This window comes from Struthio camelus, chromosome 2 (assembly GCF_040807025.1).
Source record: "Struthio camelus isolate bStrCam1 chromosome 2, bStrCam1.hap1, whole genome shotgun sequence".
Taxonomy (NCBI): domain Eukaryota; kingdom Metazoa; phylum Chordata; class Aves; order Struthioniformes; family Struthionidae; genus Struthio; species Struthio camelus.
This window is the reverse complement of record NC_090943.1, coordinates 38,247,233-38,263,635: the sequence shown is the minus strand read 5'-3', so window position 1 is coordinate 38,263,635 and position 16,403 is coordinate 38,247,233. Positions and strand designations below refer to the sequence as shown.

General features: G+C 43.0%; 1 protein-coding gene and 2 long non-coding RNA genes across 4 annotated transcripts in view; 2 read left to right on the top strand and 1 right to left on the bottom strand.

The window, feature by feature from the left end:
* The first annotated feature begins 2,511 nt into the window (after positions 1-2,511).
* Positions 2,512-8,205, top strand: LOC138066321 (uncharacterized). The gene is made up of 3 exons (XR_011139651.1): positions 2,512-3,007; positions 3,758-4,622; positions 5,967-8,205. It is a non-coding gene; the product is annotated as an uncharacterized lncRNA (long non-coding RNA).
* The window catches only part of LOC104145101 (uncharacterized), a 130,310-nt gene continuing 120,526 nt past the window's right edge, over positions 6,620-16,403 (bottom strand). For both annotated transcript variants that reach the window (XR_011139650.1, XR_011139649.1), the window contains one exon: positions 6,620-6,739. This is a non-coding gene — a long non-coding RNA (uncharacterized lncRNA). The remainder of the gene's footprint in view (positions 6,740-16,403) is intronic.
* LOC104145103 (uncharacterized) overlaps positions 15,131-16,403 on the top strand; it is a 36,366-nt gene continuing 35,093 nt past the window's right edge. The window contains exon 1 of the mRNA XM_068935183.1: positions 15,131-15,827. The gene's annotated coding sequence lies outside the window, so the exon portion shown is untranslated. The remainder of the gene's footprint in view (positions 15,828-16,403) is intronic.

Here is a 16,403-nt window from a genome sequence, read left to right as displayed (position 1 = left end):
TCTCTACAACTGCTACAGGCCACCTCTTTTAATATACTAGTGCATCCTAGAATATTTCTTATAACATTCATAGTCCAATGATGTGATGGATTTGCTAGCATGACACTTCTGCGGCCTGTCCTTGGGAAAAGCCTCCATTAGTTCCAATATGCACTTATAGCTTCTGTGAATTTCATTAATTTCTGTAATATTTTGCCCACAGCTATTTATTTATGCAAGAAAAGAGCTGCAGTAATCCATGTCCTATATAGTATATCGGGATTATAAAGCAAGGAAAGTATTTTTCTGCCAAAAGTTCATCATTGCTTTTGAAGGAGGATTTTTCAGACGGGTTAATGGTCAGGAAATGGTGGGTCTACTCTGGGTTTATACAGGAAAGAAACATCTCAGAATGGTGCAGTTCTCAAAACTTAAATGGTCATAAAAACTCTTTGCTTTTTGAGATTTATAGGTGAAAACTTTCAAGTGCTTTACAAAAGAGGCTGTAAAATAATATTCTCAAACAGCAGAATAGCTGGTCCAGAAAGAGAGCCACCAGGATCACACAGAAATTCAGCAGCAGGCTTGAAATACAGCCCAGGAGCTCCGTACCCAGGGAGCAAGCTGGACTTCCTTTAAAATTCACCTCTATCATCACTTCAAAATGCCACCTCCCCATGTCAGCAAATGACTGGGAGATCATCTTAAACTCATGTCAGCCTACCTTTCTAACTTCTCTCTCTACAGCTGTAATTCAGGAGATTTGTCTTCACTTTTTGAATGACCTGAAGACAGTGCCCCAAAGGCACAAACAAATCCAGCAACTAACTTAGACATGACCTTCAGCCTTCTACACGTAAGAAGAAAATTACCTATGATATGTTTGGCAGTCATCCATTTGGGTGTGTGGGCAATATCATTCAAGAACATTTGGTAGCTATAACAACAAGCTGTTCTGTAATTATGAAGCTCATTTCTTTGAATAGTGGACAGGCAGGGACAACTAAAGGTCGATTTTCAGTTCTTTATTTATTTAAGGATTAAGATACAAGGACTGAGTGATGGGCATTCATGGCTTCAAGTGCAGAGGTTTGGAGCAAAGCTCACTCAACTTTTTGCACCTCTGGCTGCCACCTTCTATGCAGCTGATGGAGGCAGCTGTGCAATTCTGTGTATGCTAATTCTAAGCAAAGAAGAAGCTGCAGCTGTGAACTGCTCCTCATCTCAAGAGTGAGCAAGACAAAACCTTGGGCTGTCCTACCTCAGTCCTGGCCTCCTTGTCATGACTGGATCTGAGCGGCCTTTGCAGAGCCTTGCGCTACAAAATGCAGAAATCTATACCCTGATTTGTAGGGAGCAGAGAGGCATATTTACTGTCGTGTTCTGAGCCATGTGTGTTCAAGAGTGGGATGTGGGATTGCGCTCTGAATTAATGACACCTTCTTAAGTGCTGAAAACACAACTTGAGAAGAGGGCTAAGCATTATGACTTTTCACCACTACTGCCACCTTCTGTATGCTGTGTTAACGGTTGTGGTGTTGTAGCCCTCATGAACATACCGTGTCAGCCCTAGTCTCCCTCTGTTTTGTACTCCTGGAGCTTCAATAGAGTTATATGTGGTTTAAAGATGAGAGGGAAAGCAGATGAAGAATAGCTACCCATCCACAAAGAAAATAAAGGGGGACTGAGTCCTGGTCCTTTATAACATCTTTCATTCTCCAAGAAGAATTTTGTTGTCTTAAACAGTATTTCTAGGAAATGGATGTCCTCATATGGTCTTGGATTATTTTAGGTTGGAAAGCAGTCCTAAAGGTCACCTGGTGAAATGTCCTGCTCCACAAAGCAGGGTCACCTTCAAAGTTAGATCAGGCTGGTCAGGGCCTTCTCCAGCTGAATTTTGAAAACTTGTCCAAGAAAAGAGCAAAGCTTGAACTACCCAAACCTATACAGAGTGCTTTTTTTTTTTTTCAACTCAGACAGTGAGGGGCCACCCAAGAAGATTCATATAAAGGAACATGTTACTGAAAGCTGCTCTTCAAACCCCTCTCTTATTCATATTTTGTCTTCCTGAAAGAGAGCCAGATGCAGCCCTGCTGGAAGAGTGTATCTGCACTGAATTCCTTAGAGTCGCAGGCCTTTATGTCAGGGTTGGATCTGGCATTCCCATCCAACATAATCATTCAACCCTTTATTTTCAAGACTTACTGTCCTTTTTTCCTTCAAAACATTTCAGGACAGAGCCTGCAGTTCCTCAGAGTCCTGCAGTCTCCCTTGAGCCTCAGGAGGGAGAGGCACAGCCACACGAGGAGGATGGTGGGCTGCTCTTTGAGGGTATGAGCTAGGCAGGACTTTTTTTTCCTTCCATTCTCCAGTCTGAAATAATTGAGAACCTGATGGGCTATCTCTCCTCTAAGTTGAGCAACAAAGCCTCACAGCTTGTAAGAATAATGCAGCCACAATTAGCATTGGTGTGAAGCCAGGGCCTCCCACGGACGAGTCTGCCTGGTCCAGTGCAGAAGCTACAATCTCTTTAATGATGGGAGGTTTGACTAAATTAAAGTTGACCCTCAGGCTTCTGGCGGCTAAATTCCAACAGTAACCTTCCCTCCCACCCATTCCTCTGGAAAAAATCCTACCAACAACAAACTACAAGTGAGAGGGGGAGGAAATCTCTCTGTTGTTAACCTTTACAGGACAGTGGATGTGTCCAAATCAGACAAAAAACATGATGTCTCCCGCTGAAGTGCCATAAATAGTGCTATCTCCCAGTGTGATCTTTGAGAGAATCTGTTTTGGGGAAAGAACAGAAGAGGAGTCCTAAAAACAGCGCGTGAAAAATGATGAAAGTTGCTTTGAAGTGAGCCCGAGAGCTGCAGTGCTTTCAGCAGCTTCCCCCTGGAAGCCCTTGAAATTCTATCTGCAATAAAAGGTACCAAAAGAAAACAGCTGGCGGGAGCTGTTAAAGTGGGAACAATATGCAGTTCAGAAGAGATAAACAGGATGGACACAGAGCAGAATGACAAAGAAGGTAGGGATCTGTTACATGATGGGAACAACCCAATTTGCCTTGGGCTGAGGCTGCATGACTAGGGAAACATCACTGGCACTAAGAAAATGGGTTGAGAGAGGATAGATTTAGCTCTTGGTTTCCACCAGAATGTACATTTTGCTTTGCAATGTGGGGCAGGAGAATCAGATCTAGTGCACCGTTTCTCCACTGACTAGGCCTGCATAAAAGTGGACTATGATGTAGGGGTGTGCGTTAGGCTGAATTACAGATCCTTAAAGCAAAAGCCAATTTTCCATATTAATATTGCCCTGGTACTCAAGATAATGGCAGCTGGAAGATGAGCCACTTCCTGGTTGCAGGACCATGAGGCTTTCCTCTGGCTAGCTGGACAGTAATTGCCAGCTGAGTAGAGCCCTCGTGCAACTCCAAAGCAACGCTGAGGCTGTGACCAAACCTAGAGCCTACTTTTGCCCTCAATGATACCATGGTCTTTGAAGGTGGAAACTGGTGAAGGACTAACACTGGAGTCAGAATGGGATCCCTCTCTTTGTTCAATGCAGAGAAGAATATTGATAACAGTGTGTGCGTGGACCTTGATCTGCTCTGATTTAGAGCTGTGAACCATAGATATAATAGATATACTCTCTCACGCTCTGATCTGCTGTTGACTAGTTCTGCCCATTGCCATTGCTGATAGAAAGTCTCTGCTTAGAGACCTCTGCTCAGAATAGGATGAATATTAATCAAAACTTTGTCCTGTCTTTACAGGTCCACTTCAGATCAAAGCACTTCCAGGAGAAAACAGTAATTCAGAGATGTGGTGGGAGCGGAGTGGAGGGGAGCTGAGTTATACCTTCCACCTGCGTTCATTTCTGATTTATACAACTCTCGTTCTGCTCAAAGCCGTGGAGCAGCTCTAATGCAATTATTTGTGTAAGGTCCTGTGCTACAACCATTAGACTGCCCCAGTGTTACAAAAGGAGTATCCCATGCAGCTCTACTGATTTTTCCAGGCATGTGAATTTTCAATGAATTTTTTTTCCCTCTATAGTAAAATAGAGAGAACTGGCCTCCAGATAATACCAGGAAAGGAATGTAAAGGTTCATATCAAGCCACTCTACAGATGATCCTCAGAAAGTGCTAAGGAATTGCCGGACTCTCACAAAAGCACTGGGAGCCTAAACATTTTTGAGGATCTGGGTCTACAATGACTATGTAGTGAAAGGATTCAAAGGATTCAGGCACTCAAATAATTCCTGTAGCTCCAAGTGCTTTCCTGCATCTGAGGTTGCAAAACTCTTTCCCAGTTATGCCAGTTTTATCCTGATTTGAAACTGATTCACAGAATCACAGAATTATAGAATGGCTGAGGTTGGAAAGGACCTCTGGAGATCATCTAGTCCAACCCCCCTGCTCAAGCAGGGTGATTCAGTTCCTCGTAAAATCAATGGACATTCCTCTGCTTCCTTTAATAGACATTGGATTGGGTGCTAAAGAAGAGAAATTCAGCCTATTCAGCCATGTTCACAGAGATTCTTGAAATTGCATATTAGGAACACAGCTTGGGGCGAAAACTGAGTGCTCCATAGGTTCAAGAGTCAGGGGATCGAAGATGCCATCAGCAATGAAAAGGTAATTCCAATAAATACTGGAGTAATACACTATATATGAAGCAATTCCATCTTCTCTTATGGCCAAAAATCTCTAGAATTAAATAAAATCTTCAATCTCTTCTAAAAGCTTTTTCACAACTGAATGAAATTTAATTGTGAATTATAATCTGACTATGCAGTTCTAGATTCGGAAAACCTACAGACTATTATTCCTTATTAAATTCTGCAGCTTTTACAAGCATGTGCCTTTAGACCACTAAAATAGGTTTCTATAGAGCATTGAGTTTTATTCTTTGTAAATTCTTCACAATTCTTGAAAGTTTTTCACTGAACAATTTGCTATACGTTTCCTCTTGAATTCAGGCAGCTAGCACTTGATTTGTACACTGAAAATAAAGATTTTCTATTCATCATGAATTTACAGCCCAGCTAGAGTAACTGCATATGCTTTTTATTGTTTGCATAAATATTTAATATTAAAAATTCTTAAGATCTTTGCACCAGGTCATATAATATTAAAATATTCTATGAGTTAAATATATCAGGTTTGAATTTCCTTTCACACTTCTGGAGTATTAGTTCAGATTTTCTTTGGCATAAGTGAGAATTGGATTAGATTACAAGAACCTCTTTTAAATTTCCTGTGTTTTATTTTAGTTGAATATTGCCCTATTTCAGTGCTATAAGAAATGTAAATTATTTATGTCTATAGTAATATACATGAATTCTTGCTCTAAACTGGAAACTTGCAATACAAACAGAAGCGTACACAGAAAAATGCGTCAAGGAACATTTTATTTTCCTGTCTTGTTCTTCTTCAACTGTCCTCCAAACAAAGCAATTCTGTTAATCCTTCAAGTCCCACTTCCTCTTTATTTTATTGAGAAGTTTGGTATTTCTGCCAGCACACTTTTTAAAGACAGTGCAAGCCAAAGTGAGCCTGATATTTAAGAGGATCCAATGATATTGCAGTGTAGACAAAGCATTCTCCATCCTCCCTCCCAGCTCATTGCAAGATCTGGTTTGCACGGGAGCTGGTCTGCACTGACACTGCTATTTCCATGCCTGCTGTTCCTGAGACCTGGTTACACATCAGGTTCCCTCCCCTTGTTATGTTTAAATAATCATATGTGAGGAAATGAATCGTTGGTTCCAATGCATGTTTTTTCTTATGTTTGCCATTTGACTGCCTTAAATTTTGATTTATTATTACTGTTACCTTAGCTAATTTGAAACTTGAGCCTGTGAGGAGCTCTTTGGCAGTTTACAGAAATAAAATCAGCAAGAGCTTGGTGTGCTAAGCAAATTCTAAGCATCTTTTTAGATGAAATCTAATCTTTAATCTTTCCGAAATTTTATTCAGGACTACACATCAGTAACCTACTGAAGCTGCTGTTCCTGAAAACCCTGGACACTCTATGATGGTGTTTAGAGTCAGCCACAGGCAAGTCACCCAGCGACAGCTCTTTGTTCGCCATCCATCGCTGGGAAGGTCCCTGCCATGGGGGGCAGGCAGACAAGAGCAGCCAGCCCCCACCATCTGCTGCAGAGCTCGTGCTGAACAGGAGTCCCTGCCTGGAGCCACTGCAAAATCGCACCCATAGGCAAAAGAGTGCAGCGTGGGTTTTGTCTGAATCGGGAATGACTTCGCCACAGCCAAAAAACTGCAGGACAGGGAAAGGGGAAAATGAGGCCTTGCAATCCCATTATATTCCCTACCCTCGCTTTCTTCTCCCAATCAAATTTAATTTGATAAAATAATACAGGCAGTAATTACCAAAGCTCAAGCCACCTAGGCGATAACTGAGCGCATGCAAAATGATGGATTCAAAGCAGCACATAACACTTCTTAATGCAACCTGTTTCTCTTTAAATCATCATTTGAGTCTTCACTGCTGAAGCAAGTTCAATATATGCTGTCTCTTCAAAAGTGCCCTCTGGCAGGGAATAGCCTCTCTGTGCTCTCTTTGTTTAATCGCATTCTGGCAGAGCACAATGAAGAGAAAACAGAGAAAATGAACTAGTTAATTCCATGGTCAAAATCTGTCATTGGTTGGAAAGTGGAGGAGAATCGAGTCCTTCCTGCTTTGTTGAACTATCTTGCGTAGGACGTGAAATCTTGCAGTCCTGGCGACTCTAAGTGAACATTAAGAGAAAGGTTTCAGTTAGTTGCCTGCATTTGTGTACGTTCACTGACGATGGTTGATGTGAATGTAATTATCCCATGGATATACTTGGTTTACTTCCACACACAGGCTATTTGTTGAGATATGTAAATTGGGGAAAGGGAAAAAGGTATTCCAGGACACAGGTGCTTTTGCTGACTAGTTAGAAATATTTCTTATAGGTTGAAGCTTTGCATGAATGTCCTTGGCCAGCGTGTGACAAGGCTATTCTATACCTCTGTAGTCTGTGTACTTTCAACTCAAGAAAGCAAACACCTTAAAAAGCAGTCTGCCGAGTATCTCCTATCTCTTGACATGGGCCTAGGTTTGTTTGTTTGTTTTTCTTTATAAAGAGCCTTGCCTTGTAAAAGCATGCCCTATCTTCTGTGAGAGGCTAACACAGCTGGGAAAGGCGGCTGCCCCTCTAACCTATGGTCTGGGAAGATATTTAAGGAAACGTACAGCCTCTTTAGGGAGGTTGATGACTCTGCTGCTGCTCAGGGACACTTTGGAGTTTGAAGTCTGCCCCTGCTTTGCCAAAGTGCCTGCACTCTGTATAAGAATAAAAACTGTCTTGAGAAAGGTTTTGCAGCGGGTGCTGTTAAACAAGTATGCTTAATATTGCAGAAGAATATGGGATGATGACCATTTCTATAGGGGGTGATGCAAAATAATCTTTTTTGCCTCTCCGTAACAAGAAAATGAAGGTAGGCAAACGTGGAGCCTGATTCCCGAAATTGCTGAATATCGACGGATCCATTGTAAATCAATGGGAGCTCTCTTGAAAAACAAAGGTAGAAGATAAAGCTATCTTTATTTTTCATAATTTCCTATGCACGGACTATGAATCATAGTCATATCAAGAGTATCCTCACAAGGATGAACGGTATGTGAAGGTATCTGACGCGCTAGTTAACTGTGACTTGAATTCTTGCAGAGATGCTCTGCTGTGAGGCAAAGCTTTGAAGATTACCAAGTAAGGGACAAAAACACTCTGAAGAGAATAAAAAAACACATTCAAAAATAGTGTAGCATATTGTGTTTGTCTTAACATTGTGATGTGGTGGGTTATCAGTAGCTGCACCAACACAAACGAAAAGAGTATCAGATGTATTTATTTTACTTTTGCGAAGTATCTTCATATACCTTGAAAAATATTGTTAGCCTAAGAAAAATTTCCTTGAAAACAAGCATGACTGATTGCTATGAAAAGCTCTGGCAGGAATATAGGCAAAAAAAAAAAGTCAGCCTGGGATCAAAATGGTCTGAAACCATGATTTTAATTTATTTTGAGGAACTTCTCATCTGATAACACTTTTTTCATACTATTCTAATTGCTCTGGAAATTTCGTAACTACTTCTGTATGAAACATTGCATAAGATTGTTAGTTACCTGTGCTAATGGTACTAATGTGAAATATATTTTAATTTGATTTGAAAAGCAATATAATGAAAACTGGAAAAATATCTAATGCAGCATACTTATAAAATAGTTTCATGGCAGTTCTGCCAGCCACTTTAGGAGCACACAGTAAAACAGAGAGAGCTGTTGGTGCAAAAGGCGACCAGCTGATATACCTGACATGGGTATGAAATAGGAGGGGGATTAAAGGTGCTCTGAAATGAAGTGACCTGACCAAGGTGTGCTGTCAGGCACTGGCAGGGCCACAGATAAAACGCAGGACTCAAGTCCCCGTCTGATAGTCTAGTCACAAACGCTGCTCTCTCCAGCTGTATCTCATGCAGTGTTTGTTGATGTAAACACCACGACCCCGACCAAGGGTGGGATAGTTTGAGCTCTGATACTGCTGCCAGTCAGCTGTGGGCTCAAAATAATGCAGTGCAGGGACCCAGTCATGCCTCTCTTGAGTGGGAGCCTGCTCCAAGCCTCCTGGAAAGGTTTCGCTGGCTGCAGCGGACTTCTGTTCAGGCTTCAAATGAATGCCAGATAAATCTGAGCAATAAGACAACATCCAAGAAAATGCACATGCTGTGATATAGCCAGTCAAAAGCCCAGGGAGAGAGCTGGCAGAGAGCTAGTGTCCTGCCCAGCAAAGATCCTGCCCAGCAAAGATTCGGTTTCTCCTGACCCTCAATGACTACAAAATATTTCCAAATTCACCATGAAAGAGAACCTCCTCCTCGCATACTGGTTTTTAAAAATGCTGAACTACATCATTTGGATGCCTTTGCAATGAACTGCTCCTTTATGGGCTGAAGGGCCTTGGGAAGCCCTAGGAATTGGAGCAAAGCAGGAATCTCGGAGCTTGGGCTGGGTCGGGCTGGGAACCGCCTCTGCCCAGCCAGCGCACAAGCGCACGAGGTTTGGGGTGAAAAGAAAATAGTTTGACCACTTCTGCAATCTCATCAGAAAATGATGGAAATACGGGAAAATGCAGTCTAGGAGTAAGTATATACAAGCCGCTCTAAGGGATGTTATTTTGTGAATTAATATACAGTTTATCCTCTATTTCAAAACACGGATATCTACCACAAGACAGTGGAAGCTTGGGGGTATTTTTTTTTGTTTTTTGTTTTTTAATTGGCACTAGTATCTCTTCATTTTTATATACATGGCAGGGAAGCCTGAGGGGGAGGTAGACCGCTTTCAGATCATCTGTCCTATAAACTCACTGGAAATTATCCAGTCCTCCTTTGCCCAATTATTTGATTCTCCAAATGTTGATACTAAAGAAAGACATGAAATTGGCTCCAGGGTGTGCTTAACCTTTTCAGTCCAAGAGCTCCAAAATGGATTTTTCACATCAAATACCCAAGTTTTATTAAGAGAGATGTACAGCGGTTCAGGCCTCCGTATACGGCCATTCAGTCCCTGGCTGCTCAGCAGTGGTTTCCAATGGAAGTGCCAATTAGTGCTAATTGCACAGGCGTTTATGTGCATGTGTGTGTGCATGTGATGTGGACACTTGTCTCTTATGCAGACCATCACTCATGTCACGCACACTATGGGCTCATCCAACAGCTGTTAGATGACCTCGAGATGAAAAGCTCACATCCCATATCCAATCCCCAGAGCCAGCTGGGCCCGTTCCCTAAATGACTATATAAATCCTAATAACAGCGAAAGATGATGTAGACAGGTACCCCTGGCTTTCCTGCTGCCTCCAAAGAGCTGCTGCTGTGATGTGATATCTCAGCTGGTCCTCTGAAAAACCCCAGGATATGGTGTTTGCCTCCACCCCCACCCTACCACAGAGGATGTGCCACTCAGGACATGGATGGGGGAACCTCAGCAGCCGTCTGCGGGACAGCTGTGTGCTGGACAGATGGCTCCCGGGCCGACGTCTGTACGCCAAGCGAGGTGGACACCAAGGAGCAACGCTGGTCCTGGGTTCCCACGCCAGCCTCCCTGGGTGCCACACATCATGGGTAAGGAAAGGGGCCAGATTTTTCTCCGTGAAAGCCAAACAACAGCATGAGGGAGGGCAGGCACAGGCTGAGGTGGCCCTGGCAGCCTTGTCCTCGTCTGGGCTATCCAGCACGGCTCCCTCCAGCCGGCAGCGGGGTGCACCGCCACCAGGACGCCCTTCCAGCTGGGGTTACTGAGGAAGGAAAAACAGCCCACCGTCCCTGGCACGCTGTCAAAGTCACTGCTGGAGTCGGTGGGAGCGGGCACGGCCCTGGGTGCAGCACTGCGGCTGCTCTCGGCGGGGGGGCCAGGACAGCAATGCGCCCGCGCCCGCCTCGCCATCACCTAGCCCTTCCTCAGGCCTAATTAAAGTCATTTTTCCCTCCTCTGTTTGCTTTGCAAGTGTTTAAAGGGCAGCACCTAGTAAAACACCTGCACCCAGCTAAACAGGATCTTTGTATCACATGGAGAGCTAACCTGACCTGTGTTGTCTTAAGGATTTAATCTCTTTTTGGTTCACCCGGAGTCCCTGCAGTTAACTCCCCTTGATGGTAACAGAGCCTGTAGTTTCTCATCATACGTGTGCTGCACATTTCCAAGTAGATACCAGTGGCTGTGCTTTTTAAACGATTAAAACCAATGGAGTTTGCAGAGTGGCCAACTCGTCATTTTCTTATCGTTGTTTCTTGGAATTACAGTCAGAATAAAAATTATTTTGGTAGAAGATTTCCCTTTGAAAACATTTTGATACAGAGACTTTTAAAGCAAATTTTAATATATATTTGCACTATTTTTAGTTCTTATGTATACATACACTAGAGCCAAATTCTGTATCCTCTTTGTACCAAAAATTTTAAAAGCTGCCATTACGGAAAGTTTTGATGCAATAGCAATGTCCTCATTAGAGAAAGTATAATAAATTATTTATTGCTATGTACTGCATAAGGAATTAAAGAATTATCAGTAAAACAGTTCATGCTCTTTGTTCAGGAAAGAGGAAACACGAGATGTGATGGCAGAGGTATCTGAGGGATTTTCTTCTATGCTGCTGCTGATTCTCTTCTGCAGAGCTCTTCAAATAAAACTGTTATGCAGAGCTGTATTGTCACAGGCAATGAAGTAGCTCCACCACCTGGGATTTTCTAGAACTGCGTTTCTTCCTCTGTTACACTGGATTTTATACACTTTTTGTTTTGTTTTGTTTTTTCGATAAGTAAGATGATGCTTTTGAAATGACGTTGACTATAACATAAAGCTGCAGTGCAGGTAAGTAGTGATAATATCCAGCTGTTTTGTTTCATGCAAGAATTTCTGTCTCTGAACTAAGAGAAATCTTTTTTTTAAGTGTCCCATCATAATCTGTTGTTTTATAACTTATTAAAGTTTTTCAAAGTCACTGTCCCAACAGTGACAACATTGAAATGGCAGAAAGGGATTATTATAAGTCATTTTTCTGAGACAGGTTATATTCATTTAATTCTATTAAGACCAAGTGGAGCTATTCCTGAAACATGCTGGCATCAAGGCAGATCCAAAGCAGAGCAGTCTAAGGCTTTGGTGAAAGCATTAATAAAGCCAGCGCCCTTCTATGCATCTCTCGCTTTTATTATTAAGAGCTTCTACCCTAGGTCCTGCCTAGTAGTGAAAATGCCTTCAAGTGAACAAACCTGCCTTCAAGTGAAAATGCAGTATCTATAAGCACAAATTTCAAGCAGCAGGAAATTCAACCCAGCAGAAATCAGCTTAGCAGCAGAAGTGTACTGTTAAGGCCAAAGCAGCAGAAGTGTACTGTTAAGGCCAAACTTTGCTCAAATGATCCCAAGTTTGCATAGACGGGCACATATTATGCCCCCAACATCTTTGTTTTTTTCTCATGTTCTTCCCTATTTCCCCAAATTCATTAGCTACAGATCAGTTAACGCGAATTGACATTGAATGCCCCACCACAATTTAATGCAGGTGGGCAAAATGAAGTTTTCAGAGCTGGTTTGTGGCTGTAGGGCCCCTGCTCACACTGCTTGCCTTCAGTCGCTGGGCATTGCTTTGACCATCTCCCTGCAGAAAACGGCTGTGCTAGTGTGGCCAGCCTACGGCTTCCACCAGACCTGGGCAAGGGAAAGCCAGCTGGCAACGACACCCTCTCTGACAACTTCCATAGTTGCGGTATCAGCCTCCATGCAGTTTAGGACTAAGTGGGTCAACTCAGTCTTGTCTGCCCTTTGGTCAGTCTTCAGATGGCTTCACAGCAGACTGATGTACCCAGGTCACACCTGGCTGCCAACCCAGGAAGAAGAAAAGATGCCAAGTCAGACTGGCCACTGCCTCTGGAGCAAGAAATGCCCTGGTGACCCCGTTTCCCCCGCCTCTGGCAGACAATGTACCCATCATCTTTGCTGCAGAAATGAGGCCATGCTTTCCCCCTGCTCCCCTCCTGGCTCCCAGGCTGTCCTCCAGAAGACTACAAGAAAAGGAGACAGGAGGCAAAAGCTAAAGGCCAGAGCCTGTAAATTCCTTCCTACGAGTACAAGCAGCCTCCGACCTCGGGGGTCCGCACAGTGAGAGCGAGAGAGAGACAACTGTGGCCCAGATGGGCTGAGGACATTTTCCTCCCAGTGGTTCTACTTTTATTTAATTCCCCCTGTACATAGCAACTGTGTATTACTCTAATATGCGTGGATTAAAAGAGCATATCTAATGCTACAAAGAGCTGGAGTTTGTTTTTCCTGTTTGCCAACTTACCTGCAGCAGCTAAAATTCTGTGTAGAGACCAAATCTATTGTATAAATATTTTACTGGGCGTAGCGGGAGATTTGGCAGCAGAGCGAAGGGATGAAAGAGGGCAATGGTCTTTGCTGACATCACATCACGAGTAAAATAAACTCTTTCATCCTGTTTCTTATACAGGAGATGTTACAGAGGCATACAGGCACTCACTGTTCTGTTATTTTGTTATTTCCGATCCTCCCTCAGCCTTATTCCCATACTCCATAGAAATGTCTGCTTTTTCTTTTTTTTTCCTTTTAAGGCATTTTTCAGGATCAAAAGTAAGTGATCCCAACAGAGAAAATAATCTCCTCTTCTACTGGAACTGTACAGAAAGCAATAATATCTTCAGTAAGATCACTTTGGGGCTTAGAGGAATTGCAGATCTTTGTTCGCTAGTGAGGAAATGGGTTTTATACCAAGGCAAGTGAGCAGTTGTTCCATTGCTTCTAGTCATGCAAATAAACTGTCGCACAGTCCATGACCTCAGCTCTCACTGTGCATTGTCATAATGATCGGCTTACTAGTTTGATTAACTGAAGGACCAATAAGTTTATGTCCCCAAAATCAATGAAACTCAAGTCAATGAGAGAAAGAAGTAGCCCAGCAGAGGACACACCGTTCGTTCCTCTTCGACAGCGATACCCTCAGCACTTCACCTGGTTTTGTTCAGAGGAGAGCAGATCCTTGGCTTCATTTGACAGCCACACTTGCTCCACCACGGTGGCAGCTTTTGGGTTGCATCCTAAACCTGTGAGTACGTGTACCAGGTCCAGGAGCAGTTCTTGCTATCCTCCATAAGAGGTTACCTCCAGGCCCAGTGACCCATACTTCCCCTTAACTTTGATGACTTCTGCCATTTCACATGGGTCCTAGAGGCTCCCTCAACTGGTTCTGGAAGTGGAGTAGAGGAAGCAATGGCTGCTCAGGCACCAGAAACCAATGAGAGGAGAAAATCTGCCCTACAACGAGTACCTGCATTGGCAGTATGTGCAGTTATCAACCATTGCACGAACATTTTCCACTCCCATGTGCTAACCATCATACATACTTTCTCTGGAGCATGGCTTTAACTGTGCTGTTTGCTCTTGCCATTTCTCTAAGTATTTTTCAGTCATTATTTTCCTCAGACTGCTGTCTATCCCTGGGCTATATTAAGTCAGCATCCTAGTGGATCATCCAGCCCAGTATCCTCTCTCGAAGAGCGGGCTGTAAAAGAGGCTTATAGAACCTCAGTAGCAGCTCAAGAACAGAGTAATCCCATCCCACCCTTTCCTTACCCCCTACTACACTGAGCACCTACTGAACCAGAGCCTGCAACTACATAATTTGTGTTTAAAAGCCACTAACAGACCTATTCGATAGAAACGCATTTAGTTCTCTTTTGAACCTGTCTATACATCTGGCCTTGACAACAGCCCTTACCTTGGAGTTTTACAGTTTCATTATTTGTTGTGTGAAAAGCAGTTCTTTTATTTTGCTTTAACCTCCTACCTCTTAATCTATCAGAGTGAAAAAAATAGCCAGGAAAAAGCATTTCTTCACCCTCTCCTGAAGCCAAGTTGAAGAAAGGGAAGGGTTTTGATCTGAGGTGAGGTCAGGCTTCCAGAAGGACTTTTTAAAGCTTCCTCATTCAGCTTATTTAAGCTCTAGTGAAATGAGCTATGTACAAATACATTAAAAGTCTAAGCTTTAAAGAATCAAAATTGCCAAAAGCTTCTGCCGCTGGAATATTCGTCTATTACATATTTGGCAGAGAAGTGGCTGCATAGACAGATGACGTGCCATTAGAGTCCATATAAGTAACCGCTAGGGAAGGCACCGCTGCAGTACAGAAGATGTTGTTAGAAAGGCAAAGATCTGATTGAAAAGCAATTTATATTCCGAGCAAATACATAATAAGAGAAGATATACTACGCCATGTAGAGCTTCCTGCAGAGGAAAACGACACACACTGACAGTGGAAAGTAGTTAATCCCATGGAAATAATTAAACGAGATCCACAGGAAATGCAGATTTTGAAAATGCGCAATGCTTAGCCAAAACATGGATGATTCAGCTTATTGAAATGGGAGTTCACCCTGTCACCCAAAAAGTCTTAAAATCTAGAGAAACTCTTAAAATTAAGAAATAGAAAGAGGAATATCGAGTCAAATTCAGCAATGTGATCATGTTACTTCAGTGGCTGTACCTGCCTATGGTTGAATAAAATGAACGTGTGAGAGGAAACTCAAGTTTTGTTTCAGATTAAATGATATTACTGCCTTCCTACTGTCATAGACATACCTATTTCCAAGAAGGATGGGAACAGAGACAGCAAAGCTTCTTGCGTTGTCTTTTTATGCCAGGAAAACAAATGAAGTTGAATTCCATCTGTGCTTTCTACTGTTTCCAGTCTTGCTCCCACGGATAACAGAGAGAGTCCTATTAAAGTTAGCAGGGGACTGAGTCATGCCCTGATATCGTATGCAGAAAAGTGGGACTGTGAGGATAAAAAGAAGTTAAGGTTTGTACAGCTCAACTCATAGGCCAGATCACAGCACAAAACCCAAGCTGGAAAAGGATAGAGCAGAAAGCTTTATGAACTCAGACGTCTAAGTTGAACATCTTCACCCTCCTGGTGGGGGAGAAAGAACTGGCAGTTGCATTTAAGGATATCTCTTATAGAAAATGAGCAACTGAACTGGTGCTAGCAAGACTATGGGACTTCCTTGCAAGGAGTATTGGTTGCTGATCATTATTTTTATCCGCCTGTACCATACGGCTGGTGCGTGAGGTCTTGTTAACTTATGACTGAACCAGGTTTAAATGTAAGGGGAGAGTCTTGAGGGTGGACGCAGGAACAGACAAGAAGATGAAAACGTCCAGGCAGAGATGGTTTGTTGATGAACTCTGCACTGCATCTGAGACTTGAAGACCTCTCCAGGTAAGGTGAGGAAAATGAGAAGTTGTTGTATCCGCAAGTATGGGATTTTTTTGTCCTCATGAATCTGCTTTTCGCTCATGCTTGGTCTGTGAGTGTTCATGTGATCTAGAAGTGTGGTTTCATGGCCAATGTTCTCCTTGCCTTTTCTTTCACTGAGTCCCTGAAGGGTGAAACAATGATCCAGTCAAGATGAAACTCTGAGGAAGGCTGTTGGAGCTATCAGGGGCATATGTGGTCCTTTGTGGTCCTGGGACTTACAATAGCTGGACCATACCCTACAAAGGTATGCCGGTGCTGGAATCTGTCCCTGTTATGATAACTGAAAAGTCATATATGGAGCCATATATCCTGACTCAGGATGCTGGTTGGGCTCAGCAGAACCTAAGGGTTTGTTCTCCTTTGCATATAGCCAGGTGCCTTGTACTGCTCTTGCTGTCTCTCCAGTACTTGTCTGCAAGAGGGGATTCACCTGGGGCAGTGGCAAATGTTGGATTTTTCCTTTCAAAGGCCTGATCCAAGCTCTTTGTACTAATTTCGGTGATCTCTGGTAAGGTCCCGAATATCTGCTCAGAACTG